The sequence below is a fragment of the Clupea harengus genome, chromosome 3 (genome assembly GCF_900700415.2).
Source record: "Clupea harengus chromosome 3, Ch_v2.0.2, whole genome shotgun sequence".
NCBI classification, from domain to species: Eukaryota; Metazoa; Chordata; class Actinopteri; order Clupeiformes; family Clupeidae; genus Clupea; species Clupea harengus.
In genome coordinates, this window is record NC_045154.1 from 27,287,885 (window position 1) to 27,304,185 (window position 16,301).

General features: G+C 40.1%; 1 protein-coding gene and 4 non-coding genes across 5 annotated transcripts in view; 4 read left to right on the forward strand and 1 right to left on the reverse strand.

Annotated features, from left to right (window-relative positions):
- The window catches only part of plxnb2b (plexin b2b), an 81,812-nt gene extending 80,527 nt beyond the window's left edge, over positions 1 to 1,285 (reverse strand). Inside the window, exon 1 of the mRNA XM_012837352.3 lies at positions 888 to 1,285. The gene's annotated coding sequence lies outside the window, so the exon portion shown is untranslated. The remainder of the gene's footprint in view (positions 1 to 887) is intronic.
- An 8,840-nt stretch (positions 1,286 to 10,125) lies between these two features.
- LOC116220072 lies at positions 10,126 to 10,266 on the forward strand. Its single transcript, XR_004163448.1, has one exon. It is a non-coding gene; the product is annotated as a U4 spliceosomal RNA (small nuclear RNA).
- Positions 10,267 to 10,655: 389 nt separating this feature from the next.
- Positions 10,656 to 10,796, forward strand: LOC116220073. Its single transcript, XR_004163449.1, has one exon. It is a non-coding gene; the product is annotated as a U4 spliceosomal RNA (small nuclear RNA).
- Positions 10,797 to 11,493: 697 nt separating this feature from the next.
- LOC116220074 lies at positions 11,494 to 11,634 on the forward strand. Its single transcript, XR_004163450.1, has one exon. It is a non-coding gene; the product is annotated as a U4 spliceosomal RNA (small nuclear RNA).
- Positions 11,635 to 12,054: 420 nt separating this feature from the next.
- Positions 12,055 to 12,195, forward strand: LOC116220075. The gene has a single exon (XR_004163451.1). It is a non-coding gene; the product is annotated as a U4 spliceosomal RNA (small nuclear RNA).
- Positions 12,196 to 16,301: the final 4,106 nt, after the last annotated feature.

A 16,301-nucleotide genomic window follows, 5' to 3' on the forward strand; every position in this document is an offset into this window, starting at 1 on the left:
ATTCCTCTGATGGATCACACAAATGCATGCAGACATGAAACTGAAAACACTGTGGAAGGTACAAACATGACTCTTAGACCAGTTGCTGTCCTACCCAAACATATTCAGTCTCGCTAAACCTCATGCTGTTGGTGCACAGATCCAATTCTGGAAGTGAAAATTAGTAAACCTGGCATCAAGTCATGCATTTCCCATAGCTGAAAATAATTAGGGCTAAATGACAGGGCACGGTGCATTACCACATGGCGGAAGTGTTTAATATTTTTCCAATGAACAAAGTTCATCTATAATCATTACGACATTTCATTAAGATGTTGACATAGTGGTCTATTATAGTTATGCTGCTTAACTAGAGGGCATCATCTTGACCAAACCAATCCCGTTAGACCGGTTTCGCCCACAACTTGTTGGGTCAACATGCCAAAACCACATGCGACCCTGTGTTAAAGGAATGCAGGAAACAAAAGTCTTCAATAATTTTTTTCAGTCACTCCCTGAACTCGGTGAATTAGCTACAATGACAGCGCGATACAGTGAAACGATTCTACCCCTCATCCACAGAAAGGTGGCTCGGAAATGTAACGAGCTCGATGGGCAATGTGACACCGCGCATAACTTTATTTCGTAGGGAGAGTAGTCTACAGAATGTAATCAAGTTTGTCAGTTCGTTTAGAAATAGCCTTTAGTAAAATATGTCCGCATCCACAAGAATGTTCCGATCAGACAGAGTGGCGCTGGAAGTGATGTAAAAAATGAGCTATCCGAAATGCAATGTAAGAGAGAATGCTTTGTCGTAAATGTGGATTTGTTATCTGAACAGTACGGCGCCGATATGAAGCTCTCATTCTGAATGAGGTGTATCAGTGCACGCACGTATCTCAACTCACCTTGGTTGAACAGTAGTTGCACAAACGCTCGCAGCCCGAATCTCGATTCCTCCCCCTTAAAACAAAAAAATAGATCCCACGGAAGGATGCATGAAAAGTTCACATCTTACTCTTCCTATAGCCCTGGATGTTAACCGACCAGCACCATTACGTTGAAGCGCTGAGAACCGAATGACAATCCCTTGAAAGCCGACACGATGTGTAAGCTACCTAACAAAAGGCACCAGTAAATAACAGGGACTTTCTCCACGCCCAGGTAGCAGACCACATGACGAATCCAGGTGTGTTGTTGAGTCTTGAACAGCAACGGACTTAAAGACACACCTGTGTGAGCCGCTCTCATTCGCCCTCTCGCTCCACAGGGAACCAGGAAACTGGGGGAGAGCGGGACGAGGGAGAATCGCACATCAATTGCGCGTAGAAGAGAGGAGCATTATTCTCCTCCCCTTTTCTATGTTTCAAAGGGGACCGATAAAATCGAGGCAGACTGGGGCAAGATAGCAAATAAAGGAGGACCACTTGTTTCTCAGTTCTCCAGTCTTGAGTCTGAAATACTGCTTGAGATTCTCTCTCGTGTGTAGTCCATTCCACTTACTTTCTCCTCTGGCCGTTTATTTCATGCATATCTTAAAGTGGTTTTATTTTAATCCAATGCAGATTACTGTCTAAAAAGAGATTAGGGGCGCTTCATTCGCGGTGAAAATCTATTTTGCATCATTGCGACAGTGCATTTGCTTGTCTTAACTTTCGGTGTGGAATATACACGTTCACGTGGCTAGCCATGGGAACATCTCACAAAGATGTGTTTGATGTATATGACAGGTAGATTAAATGAACAATTAATCCTTATTGAATTGCAGAAAATGAAATTTCAGTTCAGACCGTAATTCTGAAGGACTACCTATTTATTTGTTGAGGCCCTGGAGGCTTTTCCATGAAAAAAAAACAATATAGCGTTACATAAAGCCCATCAGGCTATGCCTGATCTACATTCCGGTAATAAAGAAAGGGTGTTCAATTTTCGCACACTACTCGCTGGTCCTTGCTATACGTCTATAACGGCCACCACAGCACAGACGCATCTCATTTTCACTGGCTCCCACAACAGACTTTAGCATTTCTTTTTTGTGTGTTCTTTCTTTTCTGGGAGGCATGGAGAGAGATGAAAAGTTATGGCATGGGTCAGTGGTAGGACATTGGTGTGTAAAGTCCCTTCCTAGTCTCCTGATTTGAGCAATCCAGTTGTATATTGAGAGAGATAAGACAAGACCTGCAAAATGCCAATGAAAAAACCTGTGTGAGGACACAAATACGCCTAAGGTTCAATGGTCGAAGCAAGAGTCAGACAACTCCACAACATGGATTCATCAACATCTATATTCTTTGCTTTGGAATAAGGTCAGGGGAATTAACTCTTTCAATCACCTTAAACCTCTAAATGGACAAGAAGCAACTGACATAATAACTGGATAATCTCACCAGCATTATCACCCCATGAGGAGCTTTACGGTTCCTAGTCTTGTGATTATGAGGCATCTGACGGTCTCCTAAATGGAACAGCACAGCTGAAAAAGGCAATATAAGGAAGTTGAGGAAAGAGCTAAGCGTGGCTTGCATACTGGTAGATCAGTGGGGTTAGATGGACCGATCTCTGAATGTGACAAAGAGGGTGTGTACTGGACAGAATCTGCACCCAATTTTTCCTGACATAAATTACATGGCTAGTGTTAACTGTATGTTTGACATGTTACATAAGTAACATTTCCATAAAGTACGTGGTTAAAAATATATGCAGGCAAATGTAAAGAACATTACATTTCTGACAGACTTGACAGCATTATTATTTGAGTCACCAGCAACATTAGTCTGTAATGCATCCATTTTCAAAAAAGAGCACACAGGTATGTCTGTCAGTGCTGCCTCAATTATGAATCTGTGTCCATCTCTGTCAGTGCAAGTTGGAAAAACATCCTGTCCCTATTTTTATGAGCTACCCCATTACTCAGTTTGGCAGTGAAGCAGAAGTGAAAAACTTTGATAATTTTGAACATACTGTGTTTTTGCATAGCATGGTCATACATTCCTGTGTGGGGTTCAGCCCGAGCTTTAGGCAAGGGAGCCAGGGCAGGTTGGGGCTTGTAGTTCAGAGGAATCAGCCCAACTCTTACCAACCTTGACTCATCTTGCTTACTTACCTTGATCATTTCACTCCTCAGCTGTGAATGGGACTGTCTCTTGACTGCCATGTAGCTGTCATTTAGTGTGGCTTCCAGGTCTCTTGAGCGTTGAGCTGTGTACTGGGTGTCACTTCACAGAGTGATTTATGGCTATGCAAATGAGCTTGTCAGAGGGGTGAGCTGTCTTTTCTCTGCCCTTTAGGCCAGTGGGAGCCATCCAGGCAATGGACGCTAGTCTGTCTCACAATGCTGAGGCAGCTCACAACATATCAGAGAGGCATCACATGACAGCAAGAGTAAATGAGTGGGACGGGGAGGCAGAGTGGGAGAGATAGAGAGACCCACCCCTCACAGGTCTTCGCACTTGGTGATGTGATCAAGACGAAAAAGTGGGCCATGGCAAAGCATCTATCATGCAGACAGAGAGCGTAAGCGTGAGAGACAAACACTCGGTGTGTGGTGACAGCCCCTCGGAGAGCACTGGCTTTCTCAGTAGAGCCAGACGGCAAGCAGGGCAAATGTACTGGATAAAGGAGATGAATGTGACTCCCTCTTTCCAAGAGTGACGACTCTGTCATTCATAGTCCATAGATTACAATCTGTTCCAGGTCGATGTAAGGGTATCTGAATACCGTAAGGAAAAATACAAAAATGTATAACATTTTGTTTCATTTTTTCATTACATTCAATGATATGTATAATTATATTAAAAAACACTACTACTAACATTTATTCAAAATGTACTCTGAATAACCTTGACCATTGAACCACTAATTGTTCTTATGCTTAGTAGGGAGTTGAGTCAGTCCTACAATTGAGTTGAGCAGTCCCCTTGCATTTCAGGGCTTGTGTAATTTGAGTGCCCTCTTCTGTTATCAATGTGCACTGTTCAAAAATAAATTCAGCAGTCCATAAATCTGTTGTTTTTTTTGAGCTGGATGCAACAACTTGTGTGTGTTTCTTACTCTGCATAAGTCACAAATTTAATTCAATTTAGAAATTGAAAAATTCAGAATCAGAGTTCTGATTCATACCCTCATTTATTATGATCTCTATTCAGAGTAAGTGCTCTATTTTGACATAAAAATGATCAAATGATCAGTATTCAAGGATGTTAAAAGACAAAACAATACACCAAAGAGATACAATTCCAGAAACTGTCACAGGTAGATGGAAATCAGGTAAGATACTGGCAAAAAAAGACATATTTTAGACATAAGACACTGTTACACTTGAATTATGAGAGCACTTTAATTTCTGTCAGTACGATTTAAAGCACTCATAGGGTGGTATGCTAAGCCATCTGCCACGTTTATCTGTTTAGACAGTGTACATGCTTGTAATGTATGGAAATAGCATCAGATGGTTCAGATCATGGGGGATTCACACCCATTTAAAAAAAACTAAATGTGTGAAGATCATACATGTCTGAGCTTTTCTAAATATTGTACATAGAGAATGCAGACAGAAAGCGTTTATCCTTGCATGTGTGTGTGTATGTGCATATGGATGTATGTGACAGAAAGAGAAAGTAAAAAATAAGTGTCTGAGGACATACTATATAGTGTTACTATGTACCTTTACATTAATTTACAACACATTTCTATGTTTTGTTATAGAATACATAAACCAGGGGAAACCAAGTGTGAAGACTGACCAAATGTATTAGTCCTTTTAAATACATAATCAGCCAACTCAAACTGCAATCCTGGTCACCCTTCTCTCAGGTATACTGAAATGCGTTGTTTATTTGTGAAACATCCTATATGTACGCACACATTCACTTTCACACACACACCATCTACACCACAGACGTATTCATCATTCAGTGTGTGACCTGCTGCTTCTTCTCTCAGACTCTTGTAAGATGCTTGAGACAACATCATTCTGAGCACCGCCCGCTTCTACAGATTAGATGATCTTGGCACAATTTCTTCATTTGGAAGACATGGCCCTGATCAGTAAGTAAAGGAAGGAGGCCTCTGGAGTCCTGCTCAAGTCTAAGCTGGATCAGCCCAGTTGGAACGCCAAAGTCTTTCAGCTTTACACAGAAGTCAAGCTTGCATTTCATGGTAAAAATGTAAGACTTGACTGACTTTGAATTAGGAATCCCTCAACTGAAAAGAAATAGTGGCGTTTATCTGCAGCTGTTTCTTGTTGTGCTACTTTCTAGGAAGTTGGAAGCTTAAGAAATAAAGTGAACAGATCAGTGCATAAGGTCGGGGCCAAATTATTTGTGCCCAATAAATGAAAATGAAAATCAGCAAGTGTTTGGCTCGGGCCACTGAGGATGTGTACTGAGAAATATGGTCCATACCACTGGCAATGACAAAACGCTGTGGACACAAAGTAACTCTGTGGTCTTGACCTTAGGCTAATGTTGACAGAGAGGAAAGAGGCACCAGTTGGTGCATCAAAGGAGCGCCAGAGAGAAGGAGCCCTGGATCGGGCGCCTTGTGGGCCCTTGCAGATAGACTGGGTATTGCGTGGGTGCCGCCAAGCCTCTCGCTGAACTGGTGCCATCACTCAGCCATCTGCCACACTCTATTTTCAGCCACCAGCCTCATGCCTAGACTGAGTCAAAGGGGACTTTGAAAGGTTGCTTCTCTTCAGTAAAACTAGACTAGAAGTGAGTAGGTATTTTGAGATTGGTATTTGAAAAATTATATTTCCATTTCTTGGGCAGTTTTTCAAGATTAGTTTCGAATAGGCATCACAACACAAAGTCAATGACTTCTGTTGGCTACTACGGAAAACTATCACGAATATTCTTTACCGGTATATTTCATATTTTTTTATGGCACAATGGGTCTTAAGTGCCAGAGTGTTACTAAATATATGGAGCGGCAGTATTCATCAGAGATTAGGGAACAAACATGGTGTAATCCACTTATCTGCATACTCACCTGTTCCTGACTCCCTGCAATCCAACTAATGCAAGGCCCATTGGCCTGTCAGTAGCAGGAGTAAATCCTTTCCCTGGTGTGTCAACACAGGGAGCTTTCATCCTGCCATCGCTTATCTACTGAGCTCTCCCACCCCAGTATCTATTCCCACTCAGGTGCTCCACTACAACCGGCAACAATTTTATGCTGGTAATAAGTACCAGCCACCACTGTAGACTAGCCTGTAAGAAATGTGTTTGATGCTATCTATGCCTGAATGTGCTTGAATGTGTTCTATATCTTCAAACATATGAATGTTCTTTGTACTGAATGTAATGAATTATGTGTGTACTATCCAAGGATGCAAAGGTATCAGTTAACACAAAGTAATCATTACCTTTTAAAATAACAGGCCTTAAGGAGGGTAAGACATGTGGCAGCTTGTAGGCCTGTATTGTCAGTGTAGGAATTCATTATTTGTTCAAGGCAGAGACCCATAAAGCCACAGTGTACTTTAGAACTGAGACTCCAGTTGGAGGATGGTATTTTGGACATAACTTTTATCTTCCAGATGACCACCGTTAATGTGTGTGTTCTCCTGTGTGTCCAATGTGTTTTTAGTGTCATCTACTACTAGAAATGGAATATAGTATTCATAATTATGTTTTAATTAGTGTATACCTGTAACTATGAATTGTCACCCCTTTAATGAACCTATGCATATTTTTTTAGAGGGGAATCTTTTTCACTTGAAAGTGATAACAGATATAGTGTGTGAGTCTTCATGTAGAACCACCTCAAATCAACAACCCAAATAATATAGCACCGTATCAACATGAGTGGTTCTGTAAAGTGCCTTCACTTTAAAACATGGTGTGACTAGCTATCAAGCCAACTGGGGAATTTAATTAGCACTGACAGGATGCTGGCAGAATGATGGAGCTTTTTCACACACTTAATATGATGTGTCAGTCAAGGCATTAAGCACAATGGAGGGAATCTATTTACCTGTTTTGAACTAAAAGGCATGAGAATAATTCTTCTTTTTATAATTGAATTATTATTAACATCTGCAAATTCTTAGTGTCTGTCAAATTCCCTCAACAACTTGACAAAATGACAATTCTGTTTCTTTAATCAAAATCGCAAATTAATATATTAGCAGGATTATAGCTGAGGTATTAAGAAAAGGGATCTGAGGGAAGAGCAATTGGCTCTGACAGTTTGTTCTTGACAGACTGACTTCTGGCTGACAGATTCTGTAAGAGTTCTGTCACTGTGTATTGTGTGAGGAGTCCCCTGCTGTTTCAGCAGTGTGTCACATGCAGCATGCAGGGGTAAGAGGGGGTTGAAAACCTAATGGGCTTTTCAAAAACAGCATTTAGCAAGAGAGTAAACTATTGTGTAACTTGGATGCATGTGCTTGTTCTGGTAAATAGGATGGATCATGCAATGTTGTTGTGTTGCATAAAAGGAGAAGAGAACACACTACTCCTCAACAGAGTAGATTTCCTGTTGGCCTTCAACACACATATCTTTGAAGAATTTCTGTTCCTAAATTCAAAGCTGGACAGTCATAAAAAAAAAGACATTTCATCTCTTAATTTCTCAATGTCATCACCCTGCATGTCATTTAACCTTGGAAAAGTATAAGTAGGCTACCTTTACTAGGCCTACCACTTTTACTTTTACCACTACCCTTCAGTTATGTACTGCCAGTGAACATTTCTTCCATGTTTAAAGTTGTGAAGCTGCAGCTGATACATCTAAAATACCCATGCACATTAATATTAATATAGAAATATATTTAGTTTTAGTTGTTATTTGAACTAGAATGAACAGTAATTTTAGTAAAGTAGGCCTGTCAAGCTTACAGTTTAGAATTAAAGTAACACTAAATTCACCTTAAGTGAAACTTACAACATACAGGAAATAACTACAAGAAAAGAACTGGCGTCCCTATTAAGCACTTACTGAAGTGCCAGCTGCATTGCCTGTTATCTTGTAGTGTGAAAATAGTCTTCTGCCCCTCTGGCTGTTTTTTCCTGCTTGGCATAGAGCTACATTCAACTATCTTTTTGAATTGTATGCAGAAGGGGTCAATACAAATAGCTGCGGCATTAAGTAATAGAAAACTGCAACTGCTCGCAGGTCAAGGAGTTAGTTCATTGCAAACAATGTTTAACAGTTAGCAAACGAGCACTAGCTGGTCATACATCAGACAGAACAATGAAACTCAACCCATCAATCCATACCTGCAACCACGGCAATTCACACACTTGGACTGGACATCATTTGAAGGTAGAAAGTCTGTCGTCTCATTTTTGTCAATTTATAATAACAGGATTGGAGTTTATAAGTAGCTACTTGTTTTATAAGATGTTTTATCTGATATAATAGCACAGTAATTACTAGCCAGCTAACTTTGCTAACGTTAGCTGCTGTCATGTGACCATAGGTAAAAAAAACTACTTTAGGCTAACCCCACATATGATGGAATAGCCTACATATCGCTATCTTGCTTATGTGGTCTTTTTTTTTACTCTAGTTCGCTAAGGTGATATATGCCTGAAAACAGTTTTGGTGAGCAATGAGCGGACTGACCAACTGCTAACATTAGCTGTTTATCAATTTACCCAATACAAGTTGTAACTTGCCTTACTTGTTGAGTATCTATATTTGATAGCAGTTATGGAACGAGCTTGGCTATCTAACCAATGAAGTACATACACCTTTCCATACCTAACCTTAATTGACTACAAGACCATAAAAGGTGAGGCAGACAAGACAGAAGGGCCTTTTAAGTTTAAATTCAAGAAGGCAAACACAATACATTTTAAAATAAAACTATACAACATATCTGTATGTAACATGCACTGAAGCTCATAATTCCTACTGACATTAGCAGTAATTATGTGCAATGCTAAGGCCTGTGCATCTCACAGTACTTTGCAGAGCTGTGCGTTTGTAGAATCAAATGTGCAAAGATCAGAACTGAACATAGCCTACACAGTAACAAACGATGTATCTGAAACCTATATCTGTTGAAATGCATTCAGAAAAACAAACAAACAATAAGGTTGTCGGGTACTAGTCGCGGGTGATATTTCACATCCCATGTGATAAGTTTAAGTATGAGTTAGGGTCATCTGGATACTAATACATTATTGTTATTATTCATTTTTAGAAACTCCACACAGGCAGGTTCTGCATTTCGATAAAATGAATAAATTAAATGTTTGTTTGGGTGAATGTAACGTTAATTTGATGCTACAGAAGTTGTCAGTGCTCGAGACTGAGCTAGTCAGAGACTGAGCTGAATGACAGATTGTTTTCGTGTTCTAATGTCGTGAAATATATCATCATAACAAGAAAATGTATTTTATTTGTTGATGTGGAGATGGTGTGTTGAGTATTGGACTGATTGGGGGTTGAAGGGTTCGTGGCTAAAACAATTAGCCTTGTAACAATTTAACTTACATGCTCAGATGAGCAATGCTGAGATAAGCAATGGTTACAATACGCGGAAGTATCCTATACCGACATCTAGTGGTGATATCTTAAACTAGAAGAAATCTCAGTTTAAACTCTTTCGTCTTCTTCGGGGATATTCGTTGACTGGACTGTAGAAAGCAATGATCACATCGTGTTTCTGAAGTAGCTCGTTATACTAATCATGTCTGATTAGTAGCGGCTAATGTGATGCTGTGAATTGAGGATAATGTTGTCATGGTAGAAGAATGGTCTACTCTTTGACTCCATAGGGTTGTAAGTTAACGAAGTCAGTAAGTCAGAGTGAGTGTCGTCGATAATTAGTACAAGTATAGTGTTCTTGACTTTTAGTGATGTATCAGTTTGTTTCTGTTAATTCACAGTTCTTGTGAGCAGAATATACATTTTGACAAATTCAAGCCATGTTGCTGTTAATGCCGATACACTTCCTGTTTGACTTGCACTTCCCATGATGCAATGTAATGTGTTTTTGGAAAATGAAAAACAAGATTATCTACTAAATCAATGGGGGTTTATGCAATTTACCGACATAAACAAGATGAAAACGACATTACCGGTAATGGGTAAAAATTGGAGAAAGTTTCTACAAGCTGTACAACTCCCTACCGTCATAGTAACATGCATGTCCAGGAAAATTCCTGTTTGCCTTGCCAGACTGGGGTTAGCTTTGCGCAGTGGCAGTATCGTAGCCTATGAGGTCTATCCGAGGCGCGATTATTGCTAGTTGAAAACTTTACCCAATACCCCGCCAGGACGACTTGCAATATAGTCGGCAATGGCAATTTTTGACGGTCTCTAAGGAGACTGATCATTGTGTTTAAATTAGTGACTGTATATCATTGATAAGAAACATACTTTATTTTTTTAAAGATATAAGAATACTTCGGCATAGTAGATTATTAAAGAGATGACATGTTGTCAGTAGGAGTTTAGTACATTCGTGTTGTGCCATTTCTGCCATTGCCTCGCATTTCCCATAATGCAATGTAATGTTTTTTTTTGTAACTAAACACGATTATCTACTATATCAATGGAGTTTTTTGTAATGCAATTTACAGACATAAACAAGATGACATGACGACATTACCACAATGGGTAAAAATTAGAGACAGTTTCTAGACTTTGCAACTCGTAACCGTCGTAGTAACATGCATGTCCAGGATAATGACTGGTTGCCTCGCCGAGTTGAGGTTAGCTTTGCGCAGTGGCAGTATCGTAGCCTATGAGGTCTATCCGAGGCGCGATTATTGCTAGTTGAAAACTTTACCCAATACCCCGCCAGGACGACTTGCAATATAGTCGGCAATGGCAATTTTTGACGGTCTCTAAGGGGACTGATCATTTTGTAAAAATCAAACGTGTGTGGCCTTCTCATAGAGTACACATTTGTTAATTCTGAATGGCAGGAATGGCTTGGTACAGTATGGCGTACTTAAGCTCCATTTATGCATAGTCTGCCGACAGAAATGACCACTTGGACTACACTTTAATGTCTAAACCGTCGCCTGGAAGTGTCTGCTACCTACCTAAAATCCTACTTTCGCTTACTACGTCACATAATGTGGCGCAAGTGTGATTGGCTAGATAGACGGCACGCGCCGTTTACTTCCTTGTTTTGGTTTTCAGCGGTTGATCAACAGCTGTTTTTCGTATAAATCAAGCTTAAGGAGATGATTCAATGTTATGGGAGTTAAGTAAATTAGTATCCTGCCATGTGTGCCTTGAGTAAGATGTGTCATAGTCTTGCGTGTTTGTCCGCTATTAGTAATGTACATTTAGATATCTTGTTCAAGATGTTTTTTTCAGGGGTGATCCATTTGAGTTGCTATGAAGTGGGGCAGTGATCAAATTGGCTGTTATATTCAGAATGTACATTTTAGAACAGGCTATATTCAGTAGATGGAGATAAACAAGACGACATTACTGACAATGGGTAAAATTTGGAGACGTTTTCCAGGCTTTGCAATTCGTAACCGTCGTAGTAACATGCATGTCCAGGATAATGACTGGTTGCCTCGCCGAGTTGAGGTTAGCTTTGCGCAGTGGCAGTATCGTAGCCTATGAGGTCTATCCGAGGCGCGATTATTGCTAGTTGAAAACTTTACCCAATACCCCGCCAGGACGACTTGCAATATAGTCGGCAATGGCAATTTTTGACGGTCTCTAAGGGGACTGATCAAAGTGTTAAAATTATAGATGAGCGTAGATCACCGATTAGTAACTCATGGGTTAGATATCAGAATTCCGAGTTCTCACACTCAGAATACAACACTATACCGTTCTCATTGACATAGTCTTGCGTGTTTGTCTGCTCTTGGTATTGTACATTTAGATATCTAGTTCAAATTGTTTTTTACCGTGGTAATTCATTTGAGTTGTTATGAAGTGGGCCAGTGATCTAATTGCCTGTAATAATCAGAATGTACATTTCTGAACAGGCTATATTCAGTACATGGAGATAAACAAGACGACAGAACGAAAGTACTGACAATGGGTAAAACTTGGAGACGGTTTCCAGGCTTTGCAACTCGTAACCGTCGTAGTAACATGCATGTCCAGGATAATGACTGGTTGCCTCGCCGAGTTGAGGTTAGCTTTGCGCAGTGGCAGTATCGTAGCCTATGAGGTCTATCCGAGGCGCGATTATTGCTAGTTGAAAACTTTACCCAATACCCCGCCAGGACGACTTGCAATATAGTCGGCAATGGCAATTTTTGACGGTCTCTAAGGGGACTGATCATCATGTAAAAATTACATGTGTGTGTCTAACCGAATAGTAACTCATTGATTAGTATTCAGTATGTAGTGTGCTCACACTCAGAATTCAACACCATGCCATTCTCATTTCAAACAGTACATTGTGGAACTTGAAGTAGCCTGCCAACATTAGCTAGCAATCTCCAGTCCTGCTCTTCGCCCCAGTTGTCAGCACAGTATTACATGCCTGGTGTCAACTTTTCTGCCCCTTTCATTAACCTAGTTCATTAATGAACTTATGTTGACTCGGTTATTCTTAAACAACCACGCCAATGATTTTGAAAAGCTGATTATGTCTCCACGTGTAGCGACCCTGAGTGAAGCTAGTTTTACACCCAGACAGAATATGTTTTAGTGAGCCTCACACTCATGCACAACTTGTAGCTTCTATCTTCACATATGCATTCACTGGGCCCATGCTTTCCAACTGTCACCTAACCCAAACCCTGCTCTTCCACTGTGTCCCTGTCCATTGATATCCCTATGCTGTAATGTGCTATGCGCATGTTTAACCGCTTCTCGTGGATTCCACTTCTTCCCTGATTTCACCGTTGGATCAGGGTTCTTGAGTGTTCTCTCCATAGGTGGTCATTGGTAACTCCAAAATCCTTCTCTCCGTATTTACCAAGGATGACCTTGGCGTATGAGCTGGGCGTACAACATACTTTTAAACCGGTGCTCATTGGTGAAATCACATTTGCTCCAGCCTGTCTGTGGCACCTGTAGTACCACAATTCACAATTCATCTAATGAAAGATAATCATGATGGCAGATACAGCAGTTTCTTTACCTGAAACCAGAACATAAGCATGAACATGGGCTTATCTGTTCCTTAGACTACAGGCTTTAAAACGACTTGGTGAAGGGTATTTTATCAGCACACCATACTGTATGTTATGTAGAACTGCTCAAATCTGAAGGCTGCCCCCTAGACTGCAAATCTTATGGGTGTGTGGGGATGTTTTCCAAGGAATGTAAGATGTCTCCAAGATCTGGATAAAGACCTTCCACATTGTCCATTTAGATTCGATGCTGCTTCCATCTAATGGCTTCTCCCTTCCTTTACCTCTGCCAAGGTGAAAAGCGTCTGCTTCACTCTGCATTAGTCTCAGTGGGTACTGGAGGGAAACAGGGGAAGACAAATGTTAACGAACAGGTTAATCACAATCATGTCCACACTCACAACCATCATTTCAAAGTCTTCTTTTTCCCTATAGTATGACATCGTAGAAAATCATTATAGAAACAATGGAAAGATTTGATAGTATACACAGTCTGTTGCCATCTCAGTTATAATGACACAAGATGTTCCATCAATGATGTTTTCATGTATGTGCTTTGAGAATGTTTAATGGCAGCTTGACAGTTTTTGTATTAGTTTGCCCAACAGCATATGGCGATTTCCAACCTGTATTAGTAAGATGGTGTAATATAGTGTACATTTATCTAAATCTATTTGGGATATTGTTGTATTTTTATCTACTTATGACTTTAATATTGAATAATGTGTGTATTGTTGATGCTGGAACATGGACATCTAAACAGATAGAAGTATAAGTTAGATGAGATGTCTGTGACATGAAATGGCAGGGCTGCAAGTCTGCCACGTGGCAGAGAGGCCTTCTCTGATAAACCACGTGGCAGAGAAGCCTTCTCTGATAAACCACGTGGCAGAAAGGCGCTTCTGAAAGGCCATGAGGGGTCACAGGCTTCTGTAAGGCGCTTCTGAAAGGCCACGAGAAGCCACGAGATAGGCAGTCTCCAGGCCTTCTCTGAAAAGCGACCAAACTTCCCTGAAAAGCTGCAAGACTCGATACCTGAAAAGGCGAGACACCTGTTATCACAGGAAACTATGCAACACGCAGGCTGTTAAAAATAGATGTAACAAAGAGTCTCAATGTGGTTAATTCTGATTGGTTAAACAAGGACAGGGGTACAGGGAAGAAGAGAGGTGGCTAGATCTATAAAAAGAGCTTGGGGACTTTGTCCTCAGTTAGTTTGCCTGATCGCTCTTGCCTTAAACTTAGAGTTTTTGAGATGCTCCATGGACCAGCTCAGCAGCAGTTAACTCCTCTGAAATAAACTGTTCAGTATCTTCACACCTGTTTGCCTTGAGAAGTTTCTTGGGAAGCTTTTAGAATTTTCCACGACAATATACAATCAGTCACCAAATGATATTGCCTCATCACAAAGATGCATGAAATTCATCCTCAGGTTTTTTTTGTTGGTTAAAGATTACTTTTCATTATCTGGCATTTTCAGGCATAGCCGCCATCTATTTGTCTGAACGAAGACTGTTTAAATAGTAGTAGACTTAAAATTATCCACAGATTAATTCATAACTCATTTCACAGAGCCTGTGAGAGTCTTTCACATACAAATCACACATAAATAGTCTGTGCAGCTGAAAGTGACATAGGACATATACAAAATATTATTGGCTGACTGTCCTTCAGGTGTGTGGGTTTTATGTATAATGAACAGTCCTTAATTGTGCCAATCTTAATTGGCTATTTTATCATGAACTACAGGGTTTGAAATTCACACATTTAAATAATATAAAAAGAACTTGGGTGCTGACACAATTGCTCCATGGGCATTTATAATGTAGGGCCATTTTAGCCTGGAGTTTTCCTGCTGCAAAGAATATTTGTGGGATATATACAGGTGCTTTAGCACTTGACAAATAAATGCATTCTGTTCCAGATGTCATTACAACCCTCTTCTGAAGGCATCATGTAGAGGTCTCTTAAAGGGAGTTATTGGGAAAGGCTTCAGGTGAATTATACCCCATGTCTTTGAAAATAATACTTGGCTCGTGTGGAGTTGGAGTTCTTCTGTGACAGGCACAGATAAGGGAACCCTTGGCCTCCATGGTTCCTGTTAGATTATTAGAAACTGGCAGCTGCAGCTCCTGCACAGAAGCCTTAGGGTGTTTAGAATGACTGTAGAGAAAGGATCTCCACCCTGTTGCTTCTGGGTGCAGGTGCTTTTAATTGGATTTTTTTCTTCATGAGATTATGGAGAGAGCATTACACAGTACCTTAGCACCTACAGTACGTCACTGAAGCCATGCAGCTCTGCAGAATATTTCTCTATAGATCATTTCCATTGCATTTAGTAACATTCACACTCATGAAACCAGAAGAAAAAAATATTTTGAGTGAAGTGATATAGTTGATTTGAATTTTGCATTTTGTGTTTTCCTTTTGTGATTTGTGTGTGCTGTCTAGAGTTAGATGTAATAAAACGGTGAACATTTAGTGAGAGTTTGCATCACTTTCATAAGACCCTTTGAGATGTTTATAGCTGTGAACTGGAGCCAGGAAAAGAGTTCCATTTTCTGTCATCATTGTGCACTCAGGAAAATTCCAAATAGAGAGAGTGTGCTTTCCACATTAATGGTGTTATGGTTTTGACTGATAAATGGCCTCTCAGCAGAGTCCATTATCCCCAGTGTTTATTTTAAGTTGACAAGGCGTTTTGTCACCAACAGAGCAGCAGTAGATAGGTCTGTCTACATTAAAGTGGTGTAAAACCACCTACAGTTTTGGCATTATGGTATGGCTGTAAAAAAGTATCGACTTTGAACCATATCATTTGTACTGTTTAACAGTATACGTTAGCATGGCCTTTTGCTGTGTACAACCGATTTACCTCAGGTGACGTATCTTTATACAGTTTATTACTGTTTACTACTATTGTAGTAAGGCTATTCTGTGAACTGGTATTTAGAGTGAAATTGAAATGAAATACATTTTATTATCATTTTATGTGTACTTTTACTTTTTGGGGTTTTGTGTACTTTTTCATCCTCTGTTTCCAGTGCTGCAATTAGTGTGGGTAAAATGAGTGTGCAACGTCCTTCACGTCAGTTGATGATGTACAGCTAGGCTATATGAGAAGGGAAATGACATGACGGTAGAGAAGCTTAGCATCTTCTCTTCTCATTTTATTCTGCTCTCTCCTGTTTCTATGTCTTTCTTGGCCTTCTCATTGTCATATGTGCATTTGTGAAAACCCATCAACCAGTTAGAGTATTAGGTTTTTCTTTTTTGTTTTGTTATGTTAGTTTTTAGGAA